General features: G+C 35.6%; 1 long non-coding RNA gene across 2 annotated transcripts; it reads left to right on the top strand.

Annotated features, from left to right (window-relative positions):
* Window positions 1–4,741: 4,741 nt before the first annotated feature.
* LOC135196875 (uncharacterized) lies at window positions 4,742–13,677 on the top strand. Of its 2 annotated transcripts, none has more exons than XR_010310503.1 (3): window positions 4,742–4,838; window positions 8,743–8,848; window positions 13,483–13,677. It is a non-coding gene; the product is annotated as an uncharacterized LOC135196875 (long non-coding RNA). The 2 variants fall into 2 exon arrangements; XR_010310504.1 differs by lacking the exon at window positions 4,742–4,838 and adding an exon at window positions 4,844–4,976.
* Window positions 13,678–14,328: the final 651 nt, after the last annotated feature.

The following is a 14,328-nucleotide window of genomic DNA, read 5'->3' as shown; positions in this document are numbered from 1 at the left end:
GATCAATCCTTAAATATTTGTCATTATTCCTAGTAGATCAATCCTTAAATATTAGTTATTATTCCCATTAGTTCAATCTTTAAATATATGTCATTATTCCTATTAGATTTATCAATATTTGTCATTATTCCTGTCAGATCAATACTTATATATTTGTCATTATTCCTATTAGATCAATACTTAAATATTTGTCTTTATTCCTATTAGATCAATACTTAAATATTTACCATTATTCCTATTAGATCAATACTTAGATATTTGTCATTTTTACCTAGTAGATTATGACTTCTTATGCAGGAAGTCCTGAATCAACCAGAGCAAGGGCGAGTCAGAACCCTCTCTTTAAATATATCTATTAAATATTAGTGATTTTATATTTTTGAAGGTAATTTTGTGGGGAAGAATATAAGGGCTGACTAGCCACATTTTTGCGGAAGCGGTAAAGCAATTTTGGAAAATGAAGAACGGATTTCCTGGAAGAGGAAGAGGAAATATTGCACATCGAGAAGACTCGGAAGGTTTTCCAAGGAATTTCTGGAGGGCGGTTTCTTGGAAGTGGACGATATTACAGAATAATGAATAGTATTTCTTTAGTATGATGAACGGCATTTGATGAAAATGAAGGATATTCACGGAAGGTGAAATATATACTTAGAGTACAGGAAAGGTGTAAAAGACGAATAAAAACTAATATTTTACTATTTTACTAGCGTGAAAATAGTGTTGGATGAGTTTCTCCCAGACTAAATCGCTCCAAGGTCAAAGATAATTATTCTTGAAATAGCATTCCGTCTGGTCAGAACTTGGATGGGTGCCCACAAATCACTGCCACAGGCAGCAGAGTCTTGAGCACAAGGCTTTCAACCTCATCCCAAACGTTAGAGACTTTCAGCCTCATCAAAGACGAAAACGAATGCTTACAAATTGCAACACGAGGCGCCTCAGTGGCGTGATCAGTATGGTCTTGGCCTGCCACCTCGGTGGCCGCGAGTTCGATAATCGGGCATTCCACTGAGGGGTTAGAGATGTGTATTTCTGGTGATAGAAGTTCACTCCCGACGTGGTTCTTAAGTCACGTAAAGCCGTTGGTCCTGTTGCTGAATAACCACTGGTTCCATGCAACGCAAAAAGACCATATAAACAAACAAACAAAACAAATTGCAACAGGCATCCAAACACCACCCAATGGATGACGCAACAACGGGCCACAATAAGACGCGAACACGTAAATTAAACGTATAATCTGTTGTGACAAAAGGAATAACGAGTCTCGCTTGCAACACCATAATTTCAAACTATTCAGCTTTCATTCAACGGAAACTGACGCACATCACCGACTTCCTGGTATCAGGATCTGCGAAATGGTGTATACGTCGGTTTCGTTAGAAATGGTAATTAACACCCTATTCAGTTCTAGGCAGATCCCAGATTTGTGAGATACCGTAAATAGTTTTCAGAGACAATTCAGCAAGCACCGCTCTTTCGTCGTTGAAGATTCTAAGCAGATTTGCCTAACGAATAATAGACACTTTTCTGACATCGTTATATGTAACAGAACTTGCACTTGCATCAAGAACATTTGTTGTATGAAAGAGCAGAAGAATTGTATGAAATAGGTGTCAGTAATTAAAACGTGCAGGAAATTAATAACTAGCTACATATTACAGTATGCACTGATGTTTTATGTAACGCTTTTTATGTATATTGTGTGATGCTGCGTCCACCTCAACTCAGATAAAATATTATTTTTCTATTTCTACCAACCAGGAAAAAAAGCCAGATGGAATATCCACTCGAAAAAATATACTCACATTTAGATTGGTTAAATATACTTTTATAATGATAGCCAACCTGTGGTCTATCATATTGGAATAACTGAGAGCAAATTGATACTCAAGATGTTTAATCAGAAATTCATCAAGCTACAAATACTTGTTGCAACTGAGACCCAGCCAGATGGAATTAACTGGTAACTTACAAAACTTTGGTAAGCATTCGGATACGTGTTTGATTCGTTTTATTGTGCATTATCAGAATTGCCTCTGAGATAGTCAGAAGGATATTAATTTCATCAACACATGAGATATTGCACCAATGTAGGTCAAAGAATATGATAACTTTTTTTGCTGTAAAGGAATGGCGCGAGTATTTGTTCCAGTTCTGGATTACTTGTCTCGGCAAGGTATCAATTAGAAATTTTCGAAATGACCTCACAGGAGCCGTTTCTTTGAGGTTAGCTGTTCCAACATTATATTCTACATTATATATATATATATATATATATATATAATATATATATATATAATATATATATATATTATATATATATATATATATATATATATATATGCAGCTAGGGTTAACTTCAGTCTTAACTGACTGCAATAAGGAATCTAATTCCGGTTGATATAATGACAACTTAAATGTAACCGAAAGTAAGCGTTTTACGTAATCGTAAGTCTTAGCTCGATTAGAACTGCAAAATTTTCCCAAAATCAAAATACGACAAGGCCCCGTAGTGGGGTAGTACCGTCAGTGGACCTCATGCAACCACTTTCGTTCCTTTTACTGTACCTCTTTTCATATTCTCTTTCTTCATCTTATTTTCCACCCTCTCCTAACGTTTGATTGATAGTGTAACTGCGAGGTTTTCGTCCTATTACACCTTTCAAACCTTTTACTGTCAATTTCCATTTCAGCACTGAATGACCTCATAGGTCCCAGTACTTACCCTTTGGCCTAAAAAATACGACAAGGGTCGCTCTTTATCTATCATCGCACCAATTAAAGCCTATTTTCAAATAAACATGATTAAAGTAGTGAAATTACGAGATAAGTCACTTAATTAAATCCACGTGAATTTATTACTATTATATCTCCGTATGAAATTATTACTGATTATCTTCACTTGTTGACATGGAATCACTACCGTAAATCTTTGACGCAAGAAATATTTAAAATAGATTATTTATTTTTAGATGAAAGATCGAGAAGAGTGAAAGCAGGCCCTTCACATTCTAACTGACTCAACCACCTTTATCATTGACTGGCGATGCCGTTTATTTTCAGCGTTAAACTTCTATTTTCCCTTCTATCTTTCCATCTGATTCTGACTGACTGAATTCATTCCAATTTATACCGACAACGAAAGAATCTCGTTCAAGAAAACCTTGGCCCATCATCTTGATTTAATGAGAGACATTTTACTCACTAGGAACGAGCGCAACGTCTGTGATTCGTTAATTGGAGAAAGTAGGTTCGTTAAAAATTTCAAAAATATCTATTGATTCGACTGAGGCTTTAAGAATCATTTTTTTTCCTTTTTAGATCATATTTATGGTAACTGTCCATAAAAGGCGGGAGAGAACTTTCTGACCGAACGTGAACAAGAAATGTAATATGAGGAGTTTGTCGCAACTTAGCATCATGTATTTGTTAAGGGTACATCGTTACCGGTAAACCTTGAATCGCTATAATACCCAAAGGTGAAATTCTCCCAGTAACAGCTGAGATCATTTTCACTTGGCGGTCAAAGACGTCACATTTACCGTTTTTTTTATTATTATTATTATTTCGTGTATTTCCGTTACGTTACGATTTCAACTTTAGTAATATAAACTAACCTGAATATTACACGTAACATATAGGAGGCGATGATGATTAGGGTGATGCTAATGGTGATAACATTAAAATACCAGAACAGAAAATAGTGCTCAATAAATGTTTGCTATAGTTTGTGTTCAAATTTTGAACGTTTTCCCAGTCAGAACGATCCACCACAATAACCCCCTCTAGGGAGATGATCAGTACCGACGCATCCGAAATCATGCATTACAAGGGTTTTTTTTTTTTTTTTTTCATAGTAGAAATCGAGGGGTAAATTTTAGTAACTCCATCATCAAATAAGAAAAATATTTCCTTTCTTCGTAGTAGATTCCGTTTTTATCTAAAGGTTTTTAGTGGTTTTCCTGAATATTTATCTAGATTTTTAACGTTATTGGCTGGTAAGAAACGTTAATGTAGACTATTACATCCATCCATCAATTCGCCCCTCCATCCATCTTACTTGAAATTGTACTAAACTGTACAGATATACCCACATACCCATGTGAGTTCGTTTACCATGATGAGATGTTTGCATGTTCCCGTGTCAAAAATTCTGAAGAAACTTTTGTATTGCTGACCTTTCATCATTTTCAGCTCGATTTTTTTTAACATTGTTACTGATAAACTCAGGATAAGTCGGCGTATCATAGCTTAGCAATGAAAGGGCTGAAGATTTTGCAATCTTCTGTCAAGAAGGAAAATGACGCAGGTTATTTATATCAGCGAAAATATTCGGTTCTGCTCTCCGTGTGCAGACGTCTGATTTGAAATTTCTGGTACAGTAATTCTGCAAGTAAATAAAAAAAGAAAAAAAGAAAGTCTCCTTCATTTTTTATAAAAATTTAATCAGAAATAAAGAAAGTAAATTGTCAAAGGTTTTTTTGTTGATTCAATTTATAAAAACATCATTTTATCACAACTATGCTCTCTATTTATATAACGTATTTTATTCATTTACGTCCGTTAATTTTTTCGCGTTTCCACAAGATGCCACTGTTATATTTTGTCACGTGACATCTGGTAGTTAAAGTTCACTCTTTGAGATTCCGTGTTCGTCAGCCAATCAAGAAGCAGTTCCATCCATCTTCAAAAAGAAAATCGACAAGGAGGACTGTGATTGGTCAAAAATATTTGCTAAGTTTTAGAAACGAAAGTTACTTGGGGGCAGAGTTTGACTACATCGGTCATTTTGTCTGTGGATTTCCAGGAAGTTTTAAACAAAATTGTCTAAGGTATGTTTTTACGTAGCTATGGTCTTTATAGTTTTGTAGCTTTCTATGCTCCAAAGTGTGTTAATTATCTGATTTAAGTTCTGTAATCATTAGAAATCGTGAACCGTGGTGTGAATTTTTCGAAGCTTTAGGTTTAGCGTAAGTAAAACTGGGTCAAATTTTCATAAATGACATCGTTTAGCCAAAGTATATTTATTGTTCCGTAAGCATCAGCGGATACAGGAAATGTTTTCTACCAGCTCATCTTGGCGGTAACGTATCTTTAAGAGCTATTTGCAGGTCCTTATATATTTAACCTTGGTAATGTGGGGATTTTTACTTTCACCTGTATACATTTAAAGTGATCATTGCTGGTTAATATTAAAATACACTTGCCGTGTTAGCTTATTTAAGCCATGTAAACAGGAATAATGGAGTCTTAGTATGTTCGTAGAAAATTAATGTATCAGCTTTATAAGAAACTCTATTACGGCCTTTTTCACGAAAACCTTAAAAATAATCTGTAGTGTTAGAGCAATTTAGGATCTCAACTTGGTTGAAAGGATAATGCGCCGATTTAATTATTCTCCTGGTGTGGTTCAGTTTAGGGTAGATCTATATTACTATTCCGCGGCGGCCTAGACTATGACTCCCCAATTCCTGGTGGCTTTCGTATTCGCGGGGACGAACGATGCGGAATGCTTATATAGAAATACCCAGTTTAGTCTGCACTAGAGCTAAACGGAGGACGTTAGTGATGCTTCAACGAACAGATATCAGGCGCTTATAGAGTTTCATGTACTACCCGTAAATTAACTGCTTTAGTATATCCTTAAATTTTCATTTTTGAGCATATGTAAAACTTTTTTTTAAGGATTTGGTATGTCTTTTTTATTCGCTTCAAATGTTTGTTGAAATTAACTTGACTAAACGTCAGTGACCAATATAGACTTCGTGATAAGGTTAAATTGGAACTTAATTTCTTGACTAGACGGCAGTGACCAATTAAGACTGTGATACTTAAATTAGAACTTAATATCTGTAATAAACGCCAGTGAGCAATTTAGACCAGGTGATATGGTTAAATTAGAACCTAATTTCTTTTCTATACGTCAGTGACCGGTTAAGACTTGGTGATATGGTTAAATTAGAACTTAAATTCTTTACCAGACATCAGTGACCAATGAATACTTGATAGTTAAATTAGACTTAATTTCTTTACTGGATCAATGACCAATTTAGTATAAATAAAACTCACTACTAATGCAACTTCAGGCCTCGTCAGGAATGCACTGCGCACATGTAATCTGGTGTTTAAAAGTCTACGTTAAATTCTCAATTAGGGTGGTGTTCCTACAGAAATCAGCCTTCATAAGTTAATTTCATGCCTTGATAATTGGATGCCTGGTCTTCGACGTCGCTTTTTGCAGTAGTTTTATTTCAATGAGATCTAATATTAAATAGCTTTGTTAATCAGCGGTGCAATATTAATTTGTTTTGGTCTAATCACCCGTTGTTGGCAAGACTCCAAATTCAGCGATGAATTTCTGGACGAAATTACTGGACTTCCCTCACGCCGGATCAATGGATTAGGAGAAACAGCAAGTCCATTAATAACCATGCCATGTGGGATCATTTATTTCGACACCTACATAAAATTGCCATTAATATCCTGTCCTGTCATGCCACTTATATTTCTGGGGCTTTGGGTTTAGGTAGGATAGTTTGAGCGGAAGGCGTTTTGGCAGTTTTAAAACTAATAGTCGGTTTAGTTTATTTTGAATGCATGCTTTGGTAAGGCTTTAAGCCTTCAGTGGCCGGTTTATTTTTTATATAACTTCAAGGTGCTAGTTCGAATGCACTGCAGAATGGTTTTCTAGCCCATGGTTCAAAAGCTGAAAGTGTAATAGTCAAAAACTAATTTGTAACTTTCTCTGAGTTTTGTTTTGCGTGTTGAGTAAACGCTTGAAAAATTAACTTCTGAATTAAATATTTACACCGTGACATAAGTAATAATTATCTTCCGTAGTATGTAAATTAAGTTCTATATTAGTTACTTTATAAAAATTAATGGGCGTTCTTTCGAAATTACGTCGGTTATCCAGTAAAGTTTTGTAATGAAATTGGTTTACTTTTAGACTGCAAAGTTATGGGAGAACTTACGTAATAATTTGAGAACCTCGGCTAATTACCAAGCGCGTGAGACCGTATATACGGTATTGCAATGTGCATCTTGATAGTTATCGCTATTGAATGAATTCAAACGGCTTTAACGTTAATCTTAGCGCAAGGTCTAATTTAATCGACTATATACCTAAGCCATCGACGTGTTCAAACGTTCATGATTAGATTTTAATGGCCAAAGGTATTTCGTTAAGTTGTAATGAAAAGGTGTCTAAAACTGCTTCGTTAGTGGATGTAAGATTTTAGTACATTGCTCATTAATAACGCAGAACGTATAAAGCTGAATTTCATCCAACCCCTTTCTGGACAACGGGTCTGTATATTGATGTAATACGGGTACACCGAAAACTTTCCAGAGTAGGTAGTTGAACATTTGGTCAGTTTCGCACTCCCAGGCACCTGTCATCCAGAAAGGGGTGAAATGGAAATTCTCTCAAACACCCGGACATCCTCCATGAACTTATATGAGTAAATGTACAGAGCTTAGTGAGTGTTAATATAGCAAACCATAAAACCTATATATCAGTATAACATTAGGTTTTCGGTTAGTCCTATTTTAATAGCATAATCCTTCGGTCACTGAAACTAGTTTAAAAAGCAAAATTGAGGTACTTCTGATATTTTCAATCTTTCAAGGGATTTAACTTTTAAGAGGGAATTTGCAGCCCACAAGATAACAGTTTTTTTCCCCTTAAGTCGACAAACTTTGGGCCGTGTGGCCAAATGGAGGCCATTCATGTGTTAACTCAAATTGACCGATGGCTTAAGATCGCACTCAAACTTAATGGTTGCTCAACTTTGTTAGTATTGCTGTATCATAAATTAAGATTTAATTCTCTAATGTATTTGTGTGCTAATTCAGAATATGCATTAATACTAAAATGTATGTTTAAATCTATTCATTAATCATAGGCATTTACACGAATAAATTTGTCATTACTGTATTAAAAATATATTTTTAACATCTGTGAAACATGTTTCAAAGTATCGCTGCTAACCCAAGTAAGATCACGTCTCAAATTTCTTCTTCGTCCCCTAGCTGCAAAAATTTTGGTAGATCTAGGTTAAACTCCGCGTCTGGGTATTTCTTTGGAAATTAGTTTCCTATAGTATTTGAGTTTTATATTAAGAATCTATTTTTCGGAGGTTGACTGCAATTGACCCCCGGGGGCTAGGTACTAAACACGGCGAAATACATTTGACGCCCCAATCCCTAGTAACTGTCGTATTCGCGAGAACGTTACGTGCAGTCCTTGCGGAGTTATTGCCAAGAATTACCTTAACTTTTAGCCCCTCACAAGAATTACCTTAACTTTTAGCCCTTCACGTGACCCCATTCTCACTTCTGTCACCTTTCTGTCCACTTAACTTATTATAAAAGATTGAGTTTTTTTCCCCAGTTTGAGCTTTGGATACACTATGAAAATCTCATTTCCTGGATCTTCCCTCAAATTTCATTTTCCCACACGTGCTTGAATGGCTGGTCGTGTCTCAGTGCTTGGCCCTATTGCTTAATTTCGATTCATGAATCTACTTTTGAACTAAACAGGTACATTATAAACGACGTGTTAGGTACTAATTTTTTATAAATATTTCATTTAGTGTTATTAGTCTACTTGTTGTGTAATGTGTGGCAGCTCTCAAGACCGCAATTGTTTTTAGTTATGTATTATTTTGGTGTGCTCCATGTACTGACCTATGTTACTATTTTCCCCGTGTTGAAAGTTTTTTCTCTTTTCAGGTATTGGCATTGCTATCAGGACAAAAATTTATTTGGTTCTCGGGAGATATCTTATGTCATACTCCAGCTTCCAGCAGTTTTTGCAAAAGGAATCATATGCTCGAAGGTGAGTTGGTGTATTTTGGGACTTAAGTAGAAATGTGGTGGTGCGTGATATATAGGGACTTGTGTGTTTAGCGTTTTCGTTCCGAGTATGAAACTACATATGGGGACAGTTTTGACAATTTCTTTCCTTGAAGCCATTTTTTTCTTAATCTGGTTCCTATTCCTCATGTCCTATCCAGTTTCAAACCGTTGGGGCACAATTTGAGTTGGCGCTGAATGACCTTTACAAGTCCAGCGCTTGGGCTATGCCCTAAATTCCATAATCCATCCATCTAAAATTTGATTTGACGCAAAGCTTTGTTGCCTTCGGAAAGTTCCTCAATTTTTACCAACCGACCATGATAGCAATAGCTTTTTACTGCTTATGATTTCAATTTAGCTATCTTTGGGTTTGTAGTTTATTCACCTTATGATTGTTCATCCCATAAGGCTTGTGCTCAGTTTTTTTTTTTCCTGCTCATTTTGCTTTTAACTTTTACAGTTTTAGCGTATTAGGAGAGATCTTTATTACTGTTAAAAGGGTTCTTTGTCCTTGCCTTTTACTGTTATGACGATGTGGAAAGTTTTTAACTGGCTATATAACATCTGTCAACTACTAGCCCCCAGTATGGCATTCTTGTTGGCTGTTCCAGCATTAAGTTAACTATTGCATTGTACCCTTCACACTTCATTTTATTCTTCCCGAGGTTTAAGTGTCTGCTTATTTCTTTAATACAGAATTTCACGTCATTTATTCAAATGTTTTTTACTTACTGTTTTTACGGCCATCTTTATCGGTGCCACCCCTTGCTCCCCATCCCCGGCCCCCCCTGCCCCCGCGCCCATTTAGTACATTGTTTCTCTATTTTCTATGACCAATACCCTCCGTTTCTTTCTGCTAGGAAACGTGCCTGATTGTTATTGTTACTTGGGCTTGCAAACCTTGTCAGTGACTGCTGAACATAGTTTTAGTCAAAACATCGTACCTTGCCTGAATTTTCCTTTTATCTAAATTTAATATTTCCCGACTGGAGTAGGTTCAATACCCCTCTTTTCTATTTCATAAATTAATGCGTCCTTCCACCCATTCTCTTTTATAGCTCTTTAGTGTAGTCTGCTAGGATGTTTCTCAAAGCATTAGGAGCATCTGCAAATTATATAAATTGTATTAAAAATTATCAAATTACTAAATGTGGATTTCTGTATGCATTTGACGATTAAGCGTGGAACTGTTGAAAGCATGGTATTGTTTTACTATAGTTCCAACTCTTTCTATAATAATTATAGTATTATAGATGCCTTTTGCATAAAAAATCTTTAAACTTTGTCTCTGAACACTTTTTGAGGAAATTCACCATATGCGAGATATGAATGGTTATAGAATCCTTATCCTCGAAAAATTTTTAAGTGTTTTGTTTACTTTGTCACAGACAGAGTTTGTGCTCTGATGCGAATTTGTTTTTCTTTGGAACTGCATTGTGGTTCTGATGCGAATTTTTTCCCTCTTAAAATTGCATTGTGGGTAGTTACAGGTTTTGTCTAAGATCTTAGTCACGTGACCTGGTGAAAATCTGTCAGCTGTCAGCCATATTCGCTTGTCATTTGGTTGAAGTCTCTCATAGAGTTAAGCTATGTCTGTGTTCGTCCTGTATTTTTCATTATTTTCGATTAATTCATGATTATGAAAATGAAACTCGGTGCATTGAATTTTTAAGAACATGGAGTGCTATCTGCAGCAGTACAGTTTTTAAAGTGTGGAAAGCCCTGTCAATTCAGAAAGGATAAAAACGTTTGGCGCTGTACCGGTTATGTTTTAGACAAACAAAAAAAAGAAAATATTGTAATTTTACTGTAATTTATCGGAAAGGCACATTTTTAGATAAATTGCCGGTATGGAAGTTGATTGATTTTTCTTTGTCAGTTTGAGTGAATTTTGGAAACATCGCCCAATTGTTAAGTATTTAAATATTTCATCAAAGACCAGTGTTCATTGGAGAAGTTTCTGTAGTGAGGTGAGTCAGTTTTGGTACAATAATCAGGAGCCCATCGGTGGTGTTGATGATGAAGTGGAAATTGATGAAACACTAATTACTCATAGTAAATACCATAAAGGTCGCCCTCTTACCCAGTGCTGGTTGTTTGGTGGTATAGAGAGAACATCAAAAAAATTCTTTGAGGCATTAATTGATCCTGGTGCTGACAATCGGAAAAGTGATACTTTAATTCCTTTAATTAATCGCTACATTAAACCAGGCTCTCTTATTTACAGTGACTCGTGGCGAGGTTATAATAAAATCAGTGAGTGGATGCACTCATTTTCAAGTAAACCACACAGAAAATTTTGTTGATCAATAATCCTAACATTCACACTCAAAATATTGAACGATTGTGGCGAGATATTAAGGTGTGGATTAAAAGGCCTGGTATTAAAGACTATTTGAAACAATACCTTGCTAGGTATTTATTTATTAAGCACTACCAGGATTCAGTTTTGCACCAATTTTTACTTGAAGCTGCTAAACTGTATCCATCTTTAAGTGAAACTCAGCCATCACCACCACCTAGGGAATCCTTTTCTGATGACGACGACGACACTGTAGATGAGCCACAACCTTCTTGTTCTGGATATAAACCATCAAAAAGTTTGTGTCCATCCAATTAAGGTAAATTTATAATTGTATTTCAATTAGTATTGTAACATAATATACGTCTTAGGTTAGGTTAGGTTGGTTTGATCTGGTTAGGTCATTTAAACACTATCCGGGTGGCTCCGCCCACCCCGGTCAGGGCACCGTGTCCTAGGTTAGGTTGGTTTGATCTGATTAGGTCATTTAAACACTATCCGGGGTCAGGGCACCACGTCCTAGTTAGGTTAGGTGTCCTAGGTTAGGTTAGGTATCCTGGGTTAGGTTAGGTTGGTTTGATCTGTAGGTGCTCTTTATTCATAAATTCAAATGCTGTTTTGTATCATGGTGATTTACCCCACCCAAACTCCGCATTCCCAAACGGTCCCCAACCTTGTTGGATGTAGTAGGGGTGTATAAGCTAGTAACTGAAAAACCCATTTCCCCGAAGTATTACTATCGTAACCATTCAGAACACATTAAAACACACGAAAATACATAATTACTCTAGAAAAATGGAGTTGGAACTACTGTAAAAATTTACCAAAAGCATTTCTAGGTATATTGTGATGAAAAAGCTCGAGTACGCTATTAAAGGAATTTAGGATTACCGGGTTTTGAAAAACTCTTAATTTTAATATATTCATTCAAGGAACTTTCGTAGTTGTTGGCAATAGTAACGGGAGTTTTCAGTGATAATTGAGATTTATGAGAGCTGCAGCCAGGATGTATAAATAACCTTGTAGAGAAAGTTTTAACAAAACCTTCTCAAATTAACTTTCATAAAACTCCTCTGAGCTTCTAACTAGGTCTCAAAAATCTAGCATTCAGACTGCTGCAGCTATAGACATAAACCATAAGTAATCAGCAACAGGATTAAGAGCTTTGGAAGCTTAAAAATAAATAAATCGTCAGAGCATCAGAATTCCTTTTAAGTTTATTCCGACGAATGAAGAGTGGTGAAAATTTTTTACAGAAATAAATTTCTTGCTGAATAGATGAATGCTAATATTGTAAATATTCTTTCGCTTGATTATATATTGGTATGTCAGAAAGTTAATTCTAAACTAATGATGCTGCCAATAGAAGGTAAATAGTTTGTATAGATTCGCATCTTTTGAAATTAGTTTTTAAGTTAAAAACTAATCTGAAATTCGCATTTAAAGTTAGTTTTCCGTTTAGACAAAGTTTCAGCGCAAAAATTCAGCCAGTGTAAAGCTGGCTTAAGCATTTTTGAACAGAACGTGGCGTAATTATTTGGACTTGTTTGTGATCTTTTTGATCCTGCTCTTATGGGCTTTGCATAACAGCCTTGTACAGACAGGACAATAGGATTAACGTTAGTGGAAATTAAGCAGATTACTGGCTGCATTGCGACACAGGATATTTTGCTTGCTTAGTCTGGAAATGCTATTATCATAAACGTGAATATTCAAACGCGTTGTAAAGTACGGTGTTAGTTACAGTAACGGGGGCTGATGCTGGAGAAAAGGCAGGATTTTGCTGAAAAAGCTGCATTTTTCTTTGTACGTGGTTAATTCATATATTTTTATGCTGCTCTAATGATTTAGTCTTTTACGTACGTATAATGTGCGCTCTTTAAAGGTGATACATTTGCACGGTTTTGAATGCATTGAAATAAATCTTGCAAGGCGGTGTGCCATTGTCCTCCCACGTTTTGTAAATTCTCTCTCTCTCTCTCTCTCTCTCTCTCTCTCTCTCTCTCTCTCTCTCTCTCTCTCTCTCTCGTGTGTTTTTATATAAACGGTTTACAGCTTTATAAAAGATAACTTTAGCAAGAAAACTATCATTTTCAACTTATGAAACTCACGAGGTAAGAGATTTTAATATGGTTTTCATAAAGAGGTCCAAAAAAGTGGCAGTAGATGGGGTTATATTTGCTAATTGGAGCTTATAAAGCTAACTAAATGGGTAATTTCGAGACGTTGGTTTTAACCATCTGTATTTTTTGAATTATAAGGACTTGTTGATTCAGCTAAACTTTATCGACTAAAACCATTATTTTTTCCAGGTTGAACATCAGACTGGAATGTTAACTGAAGTTGCTTCGTAAGAGGCCCTAAAGATTCCAGAATTGAAAGTGTCATCAAATACTCTTTTAAAAGTAGAATCATACAAATCACTTGGATTCGAGAACTTAAGCTTAAGTATTCGATACAGCTTTGTCTTAATTGTATCCAGTTTTGTAAATAAATGAGGCTCTTAAGACCATCTTTACTTTAATTCCCATTTGAATAATCCAGAAGCTTCTTAACACGTGATGAGAGGTTAAGGATGCTATTAATTACAGACTTATTAAAACGTCCTACCATATTTGACGTTTTAAGAGCCTCATATTGTACCATGAAATCTCGATCGTGACTGCACTTTTCTCCTGTCTAAAAACAGAGCTATAAGTTAATTCAGGTATTCGTGAATTTTCCAGCAAAACACTTATGAAAATGCTTCCCATTTAGATCAATTAATACTTTGTATGCTACTAAGACCATCAGCATACTTAGTTCTTGAGCCATTTTTTAAGTTGGCTTTACAAATTTAAGCAATCCTTGAAACGTACTGTTATCCTTAATAGGAAGTCGTCGACGTCAAATGAGTTGGATAGACTAGGCGATCAGACGTTTGATTTGTGTGGTTTCAGATAAACTGCTTTCGTTATAAATTGCTTTTGTTATAAACTGCTTTCGTTATTAGCTGTTTTTTAAACAAGTGGGAAAACCTTTAAGAAAGCAGAATATTTAATTTAGGGAGATTCTTGCAATTCTGGGCCGTTAAGGTGAGTTTGAATGCATCCTATTTTAAATTTTGTAAAACATTAACCTACTGGCCTTTTTACTAATACATAATCAAAATTAGTTTT

Source organism: Macrobrachium nipponense, chromosome 18 (assembly GCF_015104395.2).
Source record: "Macrobrachium nipponense isolate FS-2020 chromosome 18, ASM1510439v2, whole genome shotgun sequence".
Lineage (NCBI taxonomy): Eukaryota > Metazoa > Arthropoda > Malacostraca > Decapoda > Palaemonidae > Macrobrachium > Macrobrachium nipponense.
Note: the sequence above shows the minus strand (reverse complement) of the source record. Positions and strands in the feature narration are given on the sequence as shown.